Here is a 17,739-nt window from a genome sequence, read left to right as displayed (position 1 = left end):
CTGGACTGGAGGGCATGGCTTATCAAGAAAGGTTGAGGGAGCTAGAGCTTTTCTCATTGGAGCGCAGAAGAGTGAGATGTGAGTTGACAGAGATGTACAAGATGATGCGAGGCTAGCCAGATACATTTACCCATGTCTAAAATGGCTATCATGAGTGGGCGTAATTTTAAGGTGATTGGAGGAAGGTTTAGGGGAGATGTCAGAGATGGTGAGTATGTGAAATGCATTGCCAACGTTGGTGGTAGACTCAGGTACATTAGGGAGATTTAAGCGATTCTTGGATATGCACGTGGATGATAGTAAATTGAAGGGTATGTAGGTTAATTTGATCTTAGAGTAGGATTAAAGGTCAGCACAACATCAAGGGGCGAAGGGCCGAAACTAGATCTGCTCAGTGAACAATCCACAGATACTGCTAAACCTGCTGAGCTTTTCCAGTCATTTCTGTTTTGTTTTTGTTTTACAGCATCCACAGTTCTTTCAGTTTTTATCTCATCAGGATAAATTGTCTACCTTCAAAGTGTAATGATGACATTTAAAACATTAATCATATAAACTTTGTTTTATCTGTAATTACCAAATTGACAACATGTGCCTATGCCTCTGTACATCCATCTATACCTGTTTTGGATGTTTTTAATATTTGGAAATAAGACAATGGTGTTGTTTATCCATGGACATTACATCAGTGTATCTTTGAAAGAAAAACTCATGACATTATCACTGAATCCTATGCATATAACCTGAGGGTTAAAATGTCTCAGATTTCATCTTACCCTGCAATCACTTGAAGTATGACATGCTCTCTGTAACAACATGATTCCAGATACTCATGTGTCTGTGAATATAATGTTTTATAATTAATAGTTAACTAGTAAGAAAAACAAGGTCTGTTGGATTCTTCAACAGCACAACCACTTTCTGATGTCACAAGGGATAAGATAAGCATCGATGCATCGGGTAACCAAATATCTGCAGGTGCACCATTTGCAAAGGACAGACCAAGAGAAGGAGTAGACTGTGGTCAAGACAGTGAGAACTAAATCTCCCCATCCAAAGTCAGAAATCTTAACTTGTATGACTAGCCCATTTACTAAGTGTATATGAAATGAGGTAGAGTTTGTTTAGTCTTGCTTAAAACAATGCTTGAGAAAGCCATGCTTTACTTGGAAACCAAAGGGGTAATGCCAGTGGGGGGAAACAGCAGGGCACCCTTAACTTTACACAGCATCCATACCTACTGGAAGCATGTGCTGCATGGGATAGTTTACAGCTCATTGAATCAGCAACGTTGCCTGAACTGATCATATGAACAAGGAAGAAAAATAAATAGTTAATTTTTCATAGTGCAGCAGCACCGATAGGATATTTTCAACTTTCTTGTCAGGCTGCGCCATTGTCAAGAGTCAATGACTGCAGATTACTTGCTATTCACACCCCTGTCTGCAGTGATGTACATTCTTAAGCAGGAAGTTGTCTTCAGGGTGATTGAACATCATAACCTGAGTGTCAAACAGCATAGGAAATGCAAGCAGAAATGAATAATTATACAGACAGCAATCAAATGAGCATCTCCACACGCATCCTGTCACAGCGCTGGGAGCACTATATTATTAAATTCAATCAAGATCCCATCAATATGCTTCTGATGTTTAAGATACAAAATAATGGATATTTTGCAAAGATATGTTTGAACCATATAAGATCCTGAGGGTACTTGAACGAGTGGATGTTAAAATGATGTTTCCTCTTGTGGGGGAGTCTAGAACTCAGGATCACTGTTTGAAAATAGGGGGTGATCATTTAAAACAGAGATGAGAAAAAAAATTGCTCAATGCATTTGGAGTCGTTGTAATTCCCATCTTCAAAAGGTAGCAGATGCAGAATCGTAAACTACTTTTAAGACAGTGGTAGTGAGATTCTTAACTACCAAGTAGCTGAAAGAGCTGTGGGCACAGGTGCCGCAATGGCTCAGTGGTTAGCACTGCTGCCTCCCAGCATCAGGGACCAGAGTTCAATCCCACCTTCAGGCAACTGTCTGTGTGGAGTTTGCATATTCTGCCTGTGTCTGCATGAGTTTCTTTCAGGTGTTCTGGTTTCCTCCCACTGTCCAAAGATTTACAGGTTAGTTGGATTGTTCATAGTATCCAGGTTAGATGGATTAACCATGAGAAATGTCTGGTTACAGGGAAGGGTGGGTCTAAGTAGGATGCTCTTTAGAGGGTGGTATGGGCTAAATAGCCTGCTTCCATGCTGTATGGATTTGATGATATGCAGAAATGTGGAGTTGAGATTAAAATCAAATCAGCCATGATCATATTGAATGGCGGAGCAAGCTCGAAAAGCTGACTAGCTCATTATTGACAATGCAGTCATTTTACATTCCTCTGGTGTGTCACCCATTGCTTTCAGAGGAAGTACAGGTTTTAAAAATAATGTCCACTCAGACATAGTGGATGCTACCCTCGACTCTAATGATTGACATCGATGTGTCCAAATCCGGACAAACAACCAACCTAGAAGGCTCAAACATTAACCAGGGCAATGTTTGGTTAGATAAAAACAGGAAGTGCTGGAGAAGCTCACAACATGTGGAGAGAGAAAAACAGAGTTGGTATTTCAGGACTTTTTCATCTGAACTCTTGAATACCAGCATCTCCAATATTTTATTTTTGTTATCTGAGGTGAAAGTTAGAGTGTTTTCTTTTCTCATTTGTTTTCCTTCAGTCAGACTGAGTGTCAGATGTGGCTCAGTTATCTCTGTAACGCTCAAGTCACACCTTAGGGTTTGAGCACTAAAGAAAAAACATTGTTGACACTCCAGTGCTGTGCTGTCTTTTTGTCCCTTTATTCATTCACAGAATGAGGGCATCGCTGGCTAGGCAGCACTTATTGTCCATCTCTAGTTACTATCCCAGAGGGCAGTTAAGAGTCAACAATACTGATGTGGGTTTGAAGTCACATGTAAGACCAGACCGGATAAGGATGGCAGTTTCCTTCCCTAAAGGACATTAGTGAACTAGATGGGCTTTTCTCGACGATCCGCACCAGATTCATTGTGATCATTACTCTCTTAATTCCAGATTTTGGATTCAAACTCTGCAATCAGCCATTGTAGAATTCAAAGTGGACCCCCAGGACATTACCTGGGTTTGTTGGAATAACCATGTAGCGATCATACCACTAGCCTATCATCTCCCCTGTCTGTTGGACAACATGCTAAACTGACCCTACAACTGTCCGCTTGGTAGAATGTAAAAAATCTGTGATTAAGAAGAGCAGAGGAATTATCTCTGGTGACTTGGCCAATATTTATCCTTCAATCAACAGATCAACCCCAAAAACAAACCTATTTTCTCATGGTCTAATTCTGACTGAGGACATCATGAAAGTCTCACCTTCTCAAGCTCACCCCTCTCCTGAGTCATGGTTACCCTTTGGTTACACTCACCTTCAGTCGCCTCACCGCCTCTCTCTAATGAGAAAGCAGCTCTGTGGTCCTCTGTTGCAATGGCTGTTGGAGGACCTTACTGTGAGCAAATTATCTAACAAATTTCTAACATGACTGCAAACACTTTACAAGTACCTTATTGTCTTTCAAGAGATTTGCAAAGTCATGACCTCTCTGTGACCTTCAAACCAGCTCCAGGCAGGTTTACTGTTACAAGAAAGCAAATGTCCCTTTCACACCTAATACTAAAGTCAAGTTCCAATATACAAATAAAGAAAAATCCTTCTCACTTTGAACTGTCTTTGTCACATGAAATTTAAAATTGCATTTGAAAAAATTGAGCTGAGAGTTAGGGAAACATCTCCCATCCCATTTATATCCAGTGGATTAAAATTCCGACAAATAACTATTCCTGTAATAAAACAAAGTTCTGTGGATGCTGAAGATCTGAAACAAAAGCAGGAATTGCTGGCTAAACTCAACAGAAAACTAAACTCCTTCACAAAGTTCCAAAGATGGGCACTGGACTCAAAACATTAACAAGATTTTTCTCTTCACAGATGCTGCCATACCTGCTGGGTTTCTCCAGCAATTTCAGTTCCTGTTAATTATTTTCTACATTGTGCTTATGAGGGTCAATTTGGCCAGCATTCTATGGTGCTGTTAAAGGTACAATAATGACAATGGCCATTTTGATGGAGTGAAGTTTAAGATTTCAACTCAAATTTTCAGCATTCCAGAATGAGTGGTTTTAGATTAATGTCCTTGGGCAGAAATAGCATTATTTAGTCAGAAGAAGTTAACCATTAAACCTTATTCTCTCTTACAAGCATTCCAGCTCTACTGATACATGTGTGTATGTTAAGCTCAAGTGGAGAAACTGGAGAAATCAATTTTCAGTATTCTTCAAATATCACAGTAATTAATAGTATCTAATAAAAGCAAAAATGTACAGCTGTTGGAAATCTGAAATAAAAACAGAAATTGCTGGAGAATCTCAGCAAGTCCTGCACTGTGTATAAAGAAAAATTGAGTTAATGTTTCAAATCTAAGATTTGTCCACTATCTGTAAGGTACAAGTCCACTTCCCTGGATAAGTGCAGATCCAACAACACTCACGAAACTCCAGGATTAAGCAGTCAGCTTGACTGGCCCAACGTCCACTCCCTCTACCACTGATGCTCAGTAATAACACTGTGTAACACTGTGTACTATCTACCAGATGAACTCAGAAATTTACCACAGATCCTTAGATAAGTAGATAGCACGTTCAAAACTCACTTCCATCTTGATGGACAAAGGCAACAGATACATGGGAACACCACCAACTCCAAGTTTCCCTCCAATCCACTCACCATAGTGCTGACTACCTAGGTGCATTGTTCCAATAAAGAGCGCCAGATTTGGAAATAAATCATTGTTCCTTTAGTGTCGCTGGGTCAAAATCCTGGAATTGCCTCCCTAAGAGCATTGTGGGTCAAGCTACAGTGCATGGACTGCAGCAGTTCAAGAAGGCAGCTCATCTCCACCTTCTCAATGGGCAACTGGAGACAGACAATAAATACTGGCAGAGCCAGCAGTGTCTACACTTCATGAGTGAATTAAAAGGAGACACTACTTCAGGAGACTCATTTTCCAGCTGAAAGCCCAGCACATTGAGTTGTGAGTGTGACAGTTCTCATCAGTCTGGTCACAGGGAGTTGGAGAAGATATGTTCCCAGTTACACTAGAGATCAAAATGGAAAGGGAGAGCTTTGGACATTTATGTATTTCTGAAATTTTACCCCTCTGAAACATGCTGAAACCTTAATGTGTAATGACCCTTCTTAAGGAAAATAAATCTGTCTAGCCCTTACTTTTGAATTAAAAACCAAATGTAGTTAATGTTTACTTTTCCTATGTTAAAACATTGATTATGAAAAAGAAGTTCTTCATTTCAGCTAGGTCCCTTTTGAAGACCTGAGATCATAAGCAGGTGCTATATAAATACAAGTTCTTCCATGAGATACCTTTTATCAAAATAGCTATCAGAATATCAACATTGGATGTGCTGCTGAATACTGATATTGTATTTTTACAATGGAAACACAAACACAAAGAAAACTCAATCGAGATTGAATAGACCTTTTTTCAAAGGTCCTATCTTTTAAATGATAATTAAATGCAGTGGAAAAGAAATTCAGAGTATTCTTGCCTTTATTGATATATAGTCAAAATATAATTCAAAAATAGGTGGATTCATACCTCAGAATTTTTATCCACTTATGCTTTACTTTCATATGAAAATGTTGATATCATTCTGTGAACTTTAGTTGCTAAGTCTTCCTTTATATCTTAGCCTTGTGTTCTTTCATCATTACCAGAAAAAAATTGTGAGGAGTTTTTTTTAGATCAGAAAGCAGATTACTTCTGTTTGCAATCATGAAGGAACCTTGTTGACAGAGAGCACACAGAGGGGACTTAGAAGAGGAATAAAGGTACCATGGCATGTGCAAATAATTTTCATTAATATTATTTGCTTAGTATTAGAAATTTAACTTGTAGATTTGCTTTCTTTCGCTGCCAACAAAATCACAATGAAGTCTCAATGTAGATCCTGCAGGACATTTCGTAAGATAATGGTTTTGAAGGCGTTTTTATTGTTTTGAGATCCGCTTAATCGGACAATGTCACAAAGTCTTTGGATGGAGGCGGTTGACTTCCCCAATGGGACCAGGTATATTCCTCAAAATTCTTACTAATTATGCCTAGTAAACCATTCTACTGCAATCGTACAATGAACTTCCACAAGGTTCTTTTCACATGGTAGTAAAGTCACGATCAATAATCCAGGTTCAAGACTCACCTGCTCTAGAGATACTTTATTGTACATCTGACACCTTAAATCTCAGTTTCTGAGTCAAGGCATAGCATCTCTACAGTGTGGAAGCAGTTGATTTGACCTAAGTATACACTGATCCTCTGAACAGCATCTCACCCAGATCCACCCACCTACCTTATCCCATAACCCCACATTTCCCACCATTAATCCACCTAGCCTGCACATCCCTGTGCACTATGAGGCAATTTAGCATGGCCAATCCACCTAACCTGCACATCTTTGGACTGTGGGAGGAAATTGAAGCAAACCCATGCAGACACTGGGAGAACATACAAACTCCACACAGACAGGGTAAAAACAATGACTGCAGATGCTGGAAACCAGATTCATCAGGGATAGAGAGTTGATGAAGGGCTTTTGCCCAAAACATAGATTTTCCTGCTCCTCGGATGCTGCCTGAACTGCTGTGCTTTTCCAGCACCACTCTAATCCAGAACTCCACACAGACTGTCATCTGAGGGTAGAATTGAACTAACATCCCTGATGCTGTGAGGCAGCAGTGCCAATCACTGAGCCACCATGCTGCCCCAGAATATTAGTCTGGGTTTATGAGTGCTGGTCTCATGACATTCCCGCTATTATACCACCTCCTCATCAGGTGCAATCTGACAGCACTGGGGTTAAAGTTAGTTTTACGCACAGTGTTTGCTTTTTAAAAAAGCAATCACATAGCAAAAGTAAAACAAGATATGATGTCTGACAACTGTCGAAATGTTTGGAGATTAAAGCTGAATCTGGGTGTTTGTATAGGATGGGCTAAAGAATTAAATTTGATGATGTTATTTGACATAGTTGAATGAGTCCTGTGAACATTCTTGTATGTGACAAAGGGGCATTTCCAACGCCCCTCCCCCAAGTCACTCCTCCATACCTTTTATCTTAGCCTGCTGGGCAAACTTTCCTCATTCCTGAAGAAGGGCTTATGCCCGAAACGTTGATTCTCCTGCTCCTTGGATGCTGCCTGACCTGCTGCGCTTTTCCAGCAACACATTTTCAGCTCTGATCCCCAGCATCTGCAGTCCTCACTTTCTCCCTGTGGCAAAGACAGCACAATCTGTACTTGTTTTTCTGTACTGGCTGTTTGTTACTCTGTATAACAGAGGGAGTTATGTTCCATGTCATTGGACTTCACCTCAGACCAGGATTGCAAGGAACAAACCTAAGCATCCAGACCAGTCATCGATCAAAGGGTCCCTGATGGACAGAGTGGCCTGAGGCTTATTGCTTATTTCCTTTATTTTTCACTTAATAAACATTCCTTTCTTTTTTGTATTTTATTATTAGTTAATAAACATTCATATTTAATCAAATTGCTGTTGTCAAGTCTTCTCTTAACGACATTTAACGGCCGCTTGGATATATCCTATGATCCAGGAAAGCGTTGCTAGCTTAAATACAAGAAATGCCTGAGCTGGCTTTGAGCACAGCAATTGGAGCTATGAAAATAAACAATTTTACTGTAGGTTTCCCAGCTGAGGATGTCTGAGCTCTCTTGTTTGAACTTAAAACATTGCGTAGAACGTTCCTCAAAATGAACATTGCTCAGCGATGCTTTTCACAATAAACATGCTGCAATGTTCCAAGCCAACGTCCGCAGACTTCCAAGGTAACCCACTGTCGAGAGAGCAGTTATAAAGTCTTGCCAGTACAGGAAATCTCTAGGCACTGGAAGTGAAAAGGATCTCTGAAACTGGAAATGCTTGCCTCAGCTCAGAGTGTGACAAATTAGTAGATGCCTGTTGCTTAGTTTTACAATTGATATTGATGATGGGTGTTGCTTTTAAATTGTCCCAAATGCAGTATTTCATGGCTGAAGTGATATAAATGAAGAGCATTAGGCCAGAGAGCTGGTAAGCACTGCAGTAGACAACCAATGGCTGACATTATGTTGACAACCACAGTTACATCAGTACTAAGAGAACAGGCCTCGGCAGTCTAAAGATCAGTCAGTACCATCTGCTGCAAGGATGCCTCTTGCCAAATCACACAGGGATGGCAGAGTCATTGGCAAGCAAGGTCACCACATTAATCATCTTCTCCAGCTTCACTCCTGCCCAGTCCATGTAGGAGATTAGCCTCAATCCTCTTTGACAGTTCCGTGGCTGAAGGCAGATCCTGAATTGTACACCAACCTGATCAGGGTTAAACTCCGCATTTCTGTCACACCAACCATGCAGCCAGCAGAGGTAACTGTGTCCACCTTCACCAAACAAAACCCTCAATCCTAAACAAACAACCTGAGTTGCCATGGCGACATGCATTTTTACATGCAGTCTGGAGCTATGAATTGTAATGGTCGGAATGTTATCTACAATGTAAGGCACTGTATAGGATTATAGAATGTACAGTACAGAAAGAGGCCATTTGATCCATCTAATCCGTGCCGGCTCCCAAAAAGTCACTCAGCTGATCTCATTCTCCAGCCCTATCCCCATAGCTCCCTAACTGTGGATGCTGAAATTCCACAACTAAAAACTGAGAATGCACAGCAGACCTGTCAAAAGAGGAACAAAGTTGACATTTCAGATCAATGAGTTTCCAGGTTATCAACATCGTATGGTACAAAGCAGAGAATGTTGGAGAAACTCAGCAGGTCTGCAGCATCTATCAACATAGAAAACAGAAGTTAATGTTTTGAGTCTGCTATGACTCTTTTTCAGTTCAATCTGAACTTAAATCTAATCGCTTCCACTGCCCTGCTCAAAGTTCCAAAAACAATTGAATTCTGAGTAGAATAATTCTGTCTGCAGTATGGTGCCAGGTATAAAAATGACATGGCCTTCAAATGAGTTGATTTTGAGTGATTAAACACATTGGTTGATTAAACATAAATAATGACTAAACAAAAATGTTAAATCAAAACATTGATTTTTTTAAAAAAGACACAAAATTGAAGCTTTTTATGTCTTCTGCAAGTCAACATTGGGATGCAAGAAATACAACTTTAAAAAAGAACACCAATTTACACAGCATGATGATATTCCCTTTCAAACTTTGGCTTGTGTCCCAGTATTGATCATTAAGATGAAAATCTTTCAATTTTATGTCTCTTTTTGGCAATAATTAAGTTCTGCAGAATCAGGCATTTAGACATACAATCAGTTCTGCTATATCATGCATTTCTTCAACGCGAATTAGCTAAAATGGGATTGAAGAATTTAGACCATTATTTGTAGAACACAAATGTCCTTTACCTGTATTGGCTATAACACGATTCTGCCCCTATTAGTTTGAAACGTGCTGCTATTACCCGATTTTCTTATAATGAGGGGTCACACAGGAATGGAACTGTCACTTTATATCAGAACCAATTGTGTAAATATATATGTTTTATACTTTTATATTCTGGGATATTAAAGAACACAGCTACAGAATGTACTGATACTAATTTTCCAGGTGTTGTTAAATTCTGGAAAAGCCACAGAGGATTGGAAAACTGACAATGTAACATCTTTGTTTAAAAAGGGAATGAAACTATCAACCAGTCAGCTTAATGTCTATTATTGGGAAAATATGGCAGTCTATTGTAAAAGATTAATAGTGCAACATTTAGAGATAGGTAATATAATCAGATAGAAGTCAGCATGGCTTCACTAAAAGGAAACCATGCCTGACAAATTTATTAGAATTCTTTGAGGAGGTAACAAGCAGGATAGATGACGGGGAAGCAGTGGATGTATTTGGATTTTCAAAAGGCATTTGATAAGATACCACACATTAGGCTAATCAATGTAAGAGTCCATGGTGTTGGAGGTTTTTCTTTAATTTGATTTGATTTATTATTGTCACATGTACCTGGGTACAGTGAAAAGTTTTGATTTGCGTACAGTACAGGCAGATCATATCATACAAAGTGCATAGAGGATTACAGAACAGAGCAAGGAAAACAAAGTTATGGCTGTAGAGAAGGTGCACAGAGAGTGAGGTCAATATTAAATTTAAAATATGAGAGGTCCATTCAGCAGTCTAATAACAACAGGGAAGAAGCTATTCTTGAACCTGCTAGTACACGTGTTTAAGCTTTTGTATCTTCTATCTGATGGAAGAGATTGGAAGAGATTATAACCTGGATGGGAGGTGTCTTTGATAATACTGGTCGTCTTTTCAAGGCATTATATTAGCATGGATAGAGGATTAGCTAGATAATAGAAGGCAGAGAGATGGAATAATAGCAACATTTTCAGGATGACAACCTGTAACTAATGGAGGATCCGGGCTGAGACTACAATTATTTAAAATCTATGTTAATACCTTGGATGTGGAAGGTGAGTATATTAAATTTGTGGATAACAAAAGATAGATGAGAAAGCAAGTGGTGAGGATAACACAAAGAGTCTGCAGAGGGATTCAGATATATTGAATGAGTGAGCAAAAACTTCAAAACTTACATCATTTATAACAGACTGTGATGTTTTCCCAACAACACATATTAAGCTGATTGGCCCGTTAGTTACCTATTCTTTGCTTCCTTCCCTTTTTAAATGGAGGCATTGCTTTGGCAGTTCCAATCTTCTGGAACTTTTCCAGAAAATAAGGATTCCTGGAAGGCTACTACCAGTGCCAGCAAAGACTGCAGAAAGCAAAAACGTGAAGGGATTTGGGATAAGGGCAGAATGCACCAGAGAAACTCAGTATGTCTGCAGCACCTGTGGAGGGAAAAACAGAGTTAATGTTTCAAGTTTGGTGACCCCTTGCAAAATAAGGGGTTACACATTTAAGATAAAGGTGACGAGGAAATTTCTCTTAGAGTAACATGAACCAATGGAATTCCCTACAGCAGAGGGCTGTGAAGATATATTCAAGGCTGAGATGAAGAGACATTTCATTATAGAACATAGAAAAGTACAGCACAGAACAGACCCTTTGGCCCGCAATGTTGTGCCGAAGTATAATCCTAATGTAAAATGTAATAACTTAACCTCCGTACCCCTCAACTCATTGCTATCCATGTGCATGTCCAGTTGTTGCTTAAATGTCCCTAATGACTCTGCTTCCACCACCACCGCTGGTAATCACATCTTTTCTCAGCATTCTGTTTAGAGATCTTATTATACATCTCTGAAACAGGTGGCACTTGGACTCAGACCTTCTGGCACAGAGTTGGGACATTACCATTATGCCATAAATGCTCCATAATCAAGGGTTAGAGGAAAAAGCTGGGAGTGGAGTTGAGGCTTATCAGATCAGCTATTATCACACTGAACAGCAGAGTAGACTCAATGGACTGAATGGCTTGCTCTGCTCATATCTTTAATGGTCTTATTAACACAACATGGATCCATTGGAGTTAATGGCTACTATTACAATGCAATCTAAATTATAGATAATTGCAACACAACCTGTTGAGGGATATTGTTATAGACTCTGGAGTTTATGGGACTTGTACCCAGACCTCCTGGCTCAGGATAGGGACACTGCCACTATGTCACAAGACCCCCACCTGCAATGTAAATTATAGGCATTTTTACATATTAGCACTGTGTAGCAGAGACTGAGAGGAACTAAACACAGTGATAGCTGGTCCAGCATTTACTAGAGCAACAACATCATTAATAACTATTAGCTTGAATGATATTGGCATATTTTGAACAAGATCAATATTGATCCTTCTGTCTTTTTAGGAATAAATGTTTGATCCATGTGAGGATACCACTGCTGCCCATGCTGTCCCAATTAATTGGCACAAATTAGATAAAGCAGCAACTTAGATTGTCTTTAGAAATGGGAGCGTGCTGAGGAGATTGTTCCCCACATGTGATACTCTAATTACATCTCAGTAATCATGGACTTTAATTACACAATCTGTAAATCTGTTTAATTGTGAACCTGGCCCTAGTTTTGGAGGCATTCAGGAGAAGCAGTTATTTTATATCTCAGCACGAGACAAAAGCTCTTCCAAATATGATCATTTGTCTCCAATGAAGTCAATTGCATCATGAATGAATTAGTCTGTCTTAACAAACCCCATGCCCAGAACTCTATGTAAACAAAAAAAAGACAATTTTTCACTGAAAATCTCTCACTTGCCTAATGGGGACCAAAAGTCTATATTTCATTGTCCTGGTAATTTGTATGCAAGCAAAGTTAGGTCAATTTTAGACACAGGTTGTTAATTAATCCCAGGATAGAAATATTTGCTCAGAATATTTTTGTCTGTTTTTTTTCCATCTGCATGTGACTGGCTCAATTGTCCATTTGCATCACAGTTCAGCCACAATTGGATGGTCTCCTTAAGAATTGTTCATGATGAGTTAATAATCAAAAGCAGGGTTTTTAATTCCTCTGTCAATGTCAGAATGGAGGTGAGTGACCAGAAAACAGTGATTCCAGGATTCTCACCCTGATCATTTATTTTAGCAGTGTACAATGAAGTTGTGACAAGTGAGTTCTATGATTTTCACAAATTAATCTCAGCACTTTAGTTATAAATACTGCGCATGTTCGATGGATGTTTCTGTGTGGGACATTGAAAGGATCGCGAGCATTAGATGGTTGTGGAGTTGGCATGGGATTGGGCTAGGTGTGGAAGGTTGTATGGGAAACAGGTTGGATAGCCAAAAGGAATTGGGAAAAGTCTCTGAGGAAAGTTGAAATCTGTCTTGTTGAGAGACAGCACAGATGAGACAGTGGTAAGTGAAATCATGTTGAGGGCTCCTCAAATCCACAAGCACATTTGGCAAGCTTAAGGGTACAACATAAGTATGTGCTGCTATTGTTGAACATATGGGAGAAAACACTCTTGATAGGATGCTGAATGACTTGCATTGTGTAGAGATGAAGAGATCATGATTCATTCGGATACCTCTGAAAAACATTCATAGCAGACTCAAAAAGTTAACTCTTTCTCTATCTACAGTTGTTGACTGACCTGCTGAGTTTCTTCAGCATTCTGTATTTTTTTTTCAGATTCAGCTTCCTGCTGCAATTAAAAATTTCCATGTCAAGTATTATCTGCTTGTGAATCTGAATGAAAATCTCAAACTCTTCTGGCTCCAAAGATGAATTGAAATTGAAAAGGAAGGGAAGACATCATGATCCTAAAACTCACCTTGATCAAAATGTTTGCCCAAGACAATTTCCAGACTGAAAAATTGCAATTTTGCCTCTTGTTGACATCAGTATCGAACTGAAGGTCAACATAAATTACACTTGTCTAATGGGAAAGCAGATTAGAGAGAATGTGCTGGGCAGAATTTCAATTGGGCCAGATTTTCTAGAATTTGATTATTAAATAAGTGAGGGGCCCCAAACAAGTATCTCCTCAACCAATCAGATTTAAAGACTGAGCAAGAAGTAGAAGAATGAAAGGAACAGAAATTGAGTATATTTGCAACAGAAAGAGAGTGAAAGGATGATGGAAATAACAAAAAAGAGAGAAAGAAGATACAGAAAAGACAAGATTTTGTTTTTAAAACTTGAAGTTCTAACATTCTGGAAGAACACTTCACTATCTGTAGAAATAAAACTCCACCATCTAAATAGATTCCTTTCTGAGCTGCCTAGTATTATAGGACTATAAATTTCAGACTGTTCCTGTCCAGCCCTAACTCTAGTTGAATGGAAAATAAAGGCAACAGATTTATGAAGTGTATAGAAGTTATGAGGATGAGGTGGGATTTTTCCAAAACGAACAGCAAAACAACAGAAATAATTTATCAACTTTTAGTGATTTGTAACTCAAGGTAACTCTTCTATCCTATGAGTTGCTGGCTGATTTGTGTTTTATCAGACCACTATTTTACTTTAGCAAATTCTTTGCTCTTTGACCTCTGATCATCTTATATTTTATCAATTAATATCACATGAATATCAACAGTTAATTATTTTAATGTCCTGGCATTTTGCTACAGAAACACTATAAATAACATCCATAAATATATATAACACCTTGAATTCCTTCTTATTCTGGGTCTCCTTTCTGGATCTCTAACAGTGAAGGTGCTCTCATTTACTTTTAACTCCAGGCAGCAACTTGTTCCTGTCCTTTACTTACTCCACATCTGATTCAGGTGTGTTAGTTTGGAGTTTGGATTCAGTTTCTTCCAGATGTGCTGAGTTAAAAATTATACTGAACTTGCAAAACAGAAGAAAGCCATTTGACCCATTGGTCCTCATCTTTAGAAGGCTTCTTTTCACTAAAGTAGAGGACGACATTCAACACAAGGGCAAAGCAAATTAGGGTAAATATAGAAAATAGACTTAGTTTGTTTCTATTAGTAATATTTAATTTGAGCTATTGTATTATAAGTCTCTCTGTGGGTTTAGTAGCATATAATCCCTGTACTCCAGAACATCAAGGGAGGAGCTATGTAACACTGTGATGTGGTAATAGCTAACAGCTGTAATGCTGGATGGTTTTAGTACTAAGATAGCCAGGGTTAGGGAACTTGAGTTTTCCCCTCAACTTTCCTGGTTGAATGCAGTTCCAGCAATGCTCAAAGCTCAACGTCATACAGAATAAAGCAATTCACTTGACTGGTACACCGTCTTTCAACAGAGACATTTACTTATTCTACCACTGGTACACAGTGATAACATTGTGCCATCTACAAGACACAAGGCAACAATTTTCCAAGGCTCCATTGATGGCACCTTCTAAACCCATCACTTCTATTGGTGTGTGGGCTTCCATCTGGATTTTCTAAATGTGTGGGCTCTTTGGAGTTCACATGGTCTAATGTGTATTTGGTTCCTGTTAGATCTGACTTTGCTCTCCCAGGTCCTCACAACATAATCACATTTACATCTATTGGAACACTGTTCACATTTTCAAATCCTGTTAGTCCCAAATTCACACTCCCAACTCTCACCATTTTCAGATCACTCTTATTTTCTTTCATTTGATTATGAAATTGCACTCATCATTACCTCTGCCCAACTGTTGACTTTACAAATTGAGATTATCTGAAAGTTTTAATAGTCTCCCTGAATATACTTGGAAGTATGGCAGCTCTGAAAAAGAATCATATCTGACTCGAAATGTTAGCTCTGTTTCTCTCTCCACAGATGCTGCCAGACCTGCTGAGTTTCCTCACCATTGTTTGTGTTTATTAATGGAACAATTCTATTTTGCTGGACAGAAGGTAGTTATCTTGGGCTTCATTTCTGATCAAAGGCTCGCTGCCTAAATGAAGGATAACTGATCACTTGTATTTCTTTCAAAGATAATATCACCTGTGCCAGGGTGGTATTTGAACCCTGATCCCCAGAGCATTGTACATACAAGAACAGAAATTGCTGGAAAAACTCAGGAGGTCTAGGAGGATCACAGTTCTTATGAAAGATTACGGGACCTCAAAACGTTAACCCTGATTTCTCTCCACAGATGCTGCCAGACTTGCTGAGTTTTTCCAGCAATTTCTGTTTCTATTTTTCTTTCTCTTTCTGACTTCCAGCAGAAAAATCATTTATTTTTCCCCCAGAACATTGCCTCGGTCTTTGGATTAATAGTCCAGAGATAATGTTATTAGGTCATTACCTCCCCATTATCAATAATTATTCTTTGTTTGAGCAAATTACTCTACAATGAGTAGATTGCATCCCCTGTTCTGGAACAAGGGAAGGCCTGGTGAGTGTGGACAAGCTTCCTCGTTCACAACAAAGATGGCTATTTGTGCTAGTCAGTGAAATAGCTTCTAGTCAGCAGAGCTTTCAAACTGTTTTGCTTGTTAGGATTCTTTGAATTATTGCTGGCTGACAAAGTTCTCCAGAGCCCAATGTTTAAGATCCTATCACTGTCCGCACGTGAAAGTTTGATGTTATTTTGGGGGCGGCAGCTTTGTTACAATGAGCCAGGCAGCTTGGTGATGGCATTGCTAGGCAACAGCAAAGCCTGTCATTCATGGGTAACTCCCGCCAGACATCTGTAGCTTGGGAATGTGGCAGAGAGCTGACAAATTCTGTGGGAGATGATAATACCACAGGTGGAGACAGCAAGCAGGGAAGACTGTGACTGGTCAAACCTTGGTTGTACCTGTCCCAGCTCCACCTGGATTGGCACAGTTGCTGAGTTGGTACACGGGCACTCAGCAAGCTTACAAGGGGACGGTATGGGCTTATTTAGAGGACTTTCACAAAGAACTGGCACAAGCATGTTGGACCAAATGGGCTCACTCTGTGTTGTTTTATTATATAAATCATATCCATGATAACTAACAGTTTGATAGTTAAGAATCAAAGGCAGCTGAAATATACACTTGATGAAATAGTTAGGGAAACGTCGAACAGTGTAAAGATATCATCATCCTCATCCTCATCATCATAAGGCCATTATTCGATAAGATATGGCTGATAACCAATCCCACTCTCCTGCTTTCTCCCCATAATTCTTAATCCCCTTACTAATCAAGAGCCTATCTATCTCTGTCTGAGGGAAGGGTTGGTGGGAATATCACTGTACAAGTCGTTCTGCTATAGCACGCGTTTTGTTAGCACGAATTCGCTATAACACAATTGATGAATTGAGGACAGAGTTCCTAAAGCGTGAACTTTTGAAGTGTGTATGGGTTATTACATGATTCCAGCCCCATTAGTTTACATGGTGCTGCTACTACACTATTTTCTTACTACATGGGATTCCTCGAGAACGGGGCTGCCATGCTATCGCAGACTGTACATTGCTTCAGGTTGTGTTCATTTCATAGATTTAATAATTCTCAGAACCGTTTCAGATTCCATCAGTTTTCTAGCCATTTCCTTCACTGTCGATTTATACATTTCCAGTCCTTTCAGTTCAGACTTGCAGCTATGTTCTGGCTCTCAAATTGTAAATAGTTAGCTTTTGAATATTTGCATATATATAGCCCACCCAATCTTTTATCCATTTAACTCCTGGGAATCAGTCTTGGCACTGTTTATTGGGGTTATTAATGAAAGCTGCTTCACTGCTGTATTCATGTTTGTTGTTGAAACAGGATTTCAACATATGTGGGGAAGTAATTTATCCCTGCAAATTGGTTTCCTTTCAAATATTGCATCATAATTTCCAGATCAAGGATTAGATTGATAGATGGGAAGTTGTGTGAGATGGGGTGGGGGGTCATGTACCAGTCTGTATTCCTCTTGACCCAGATTTCTTCCATATGATTGCACACAGCAAGTATGAGCAAGTCTAATAGCATGACGTGATACAGAATGCAAATGATAAGTAGGAATGTCAAACCTTTGTAAAGCACCAAGTGAAGCAGACTGCCCAATTGTGTACTCCATAACCATACAATGGAAAACATTGGAGATGGTTTATAAAGAAAATTTGCCAAAGGAGTACCAGGAATGAGGGACTTAACTCATGTGGAGAAACTAGGGAAATTGAGATTCTTCTCTATGGAGCAGAGACATGTTATGAAAGATTTCATAAATATGTTTGATGATGTGACTTGGCTTGAGAAGGATATTTTGCCTGATACAG

The sequence above is a fragment of the Chiloscyllium plagiosum genome, unplaced genomic scaffold, assembly GCF_037043375.1.
Source record: "Chiloscyllium plagiosum isolate Xiang-an unplaced genomic scaffold, Cpla_swu_hap1 HiC_scaffold_34, whole genome shotgun sequence".
NCBI lineage: Eukaryota > Metazoa > Chordata > Chondrichthyes > Orectolobiformes > Hemiscylliidae > Chiloscyllium > Chiloscyllium plagiosum.
Note: the sequence above shows the minus strand (reverse complement) of the source record.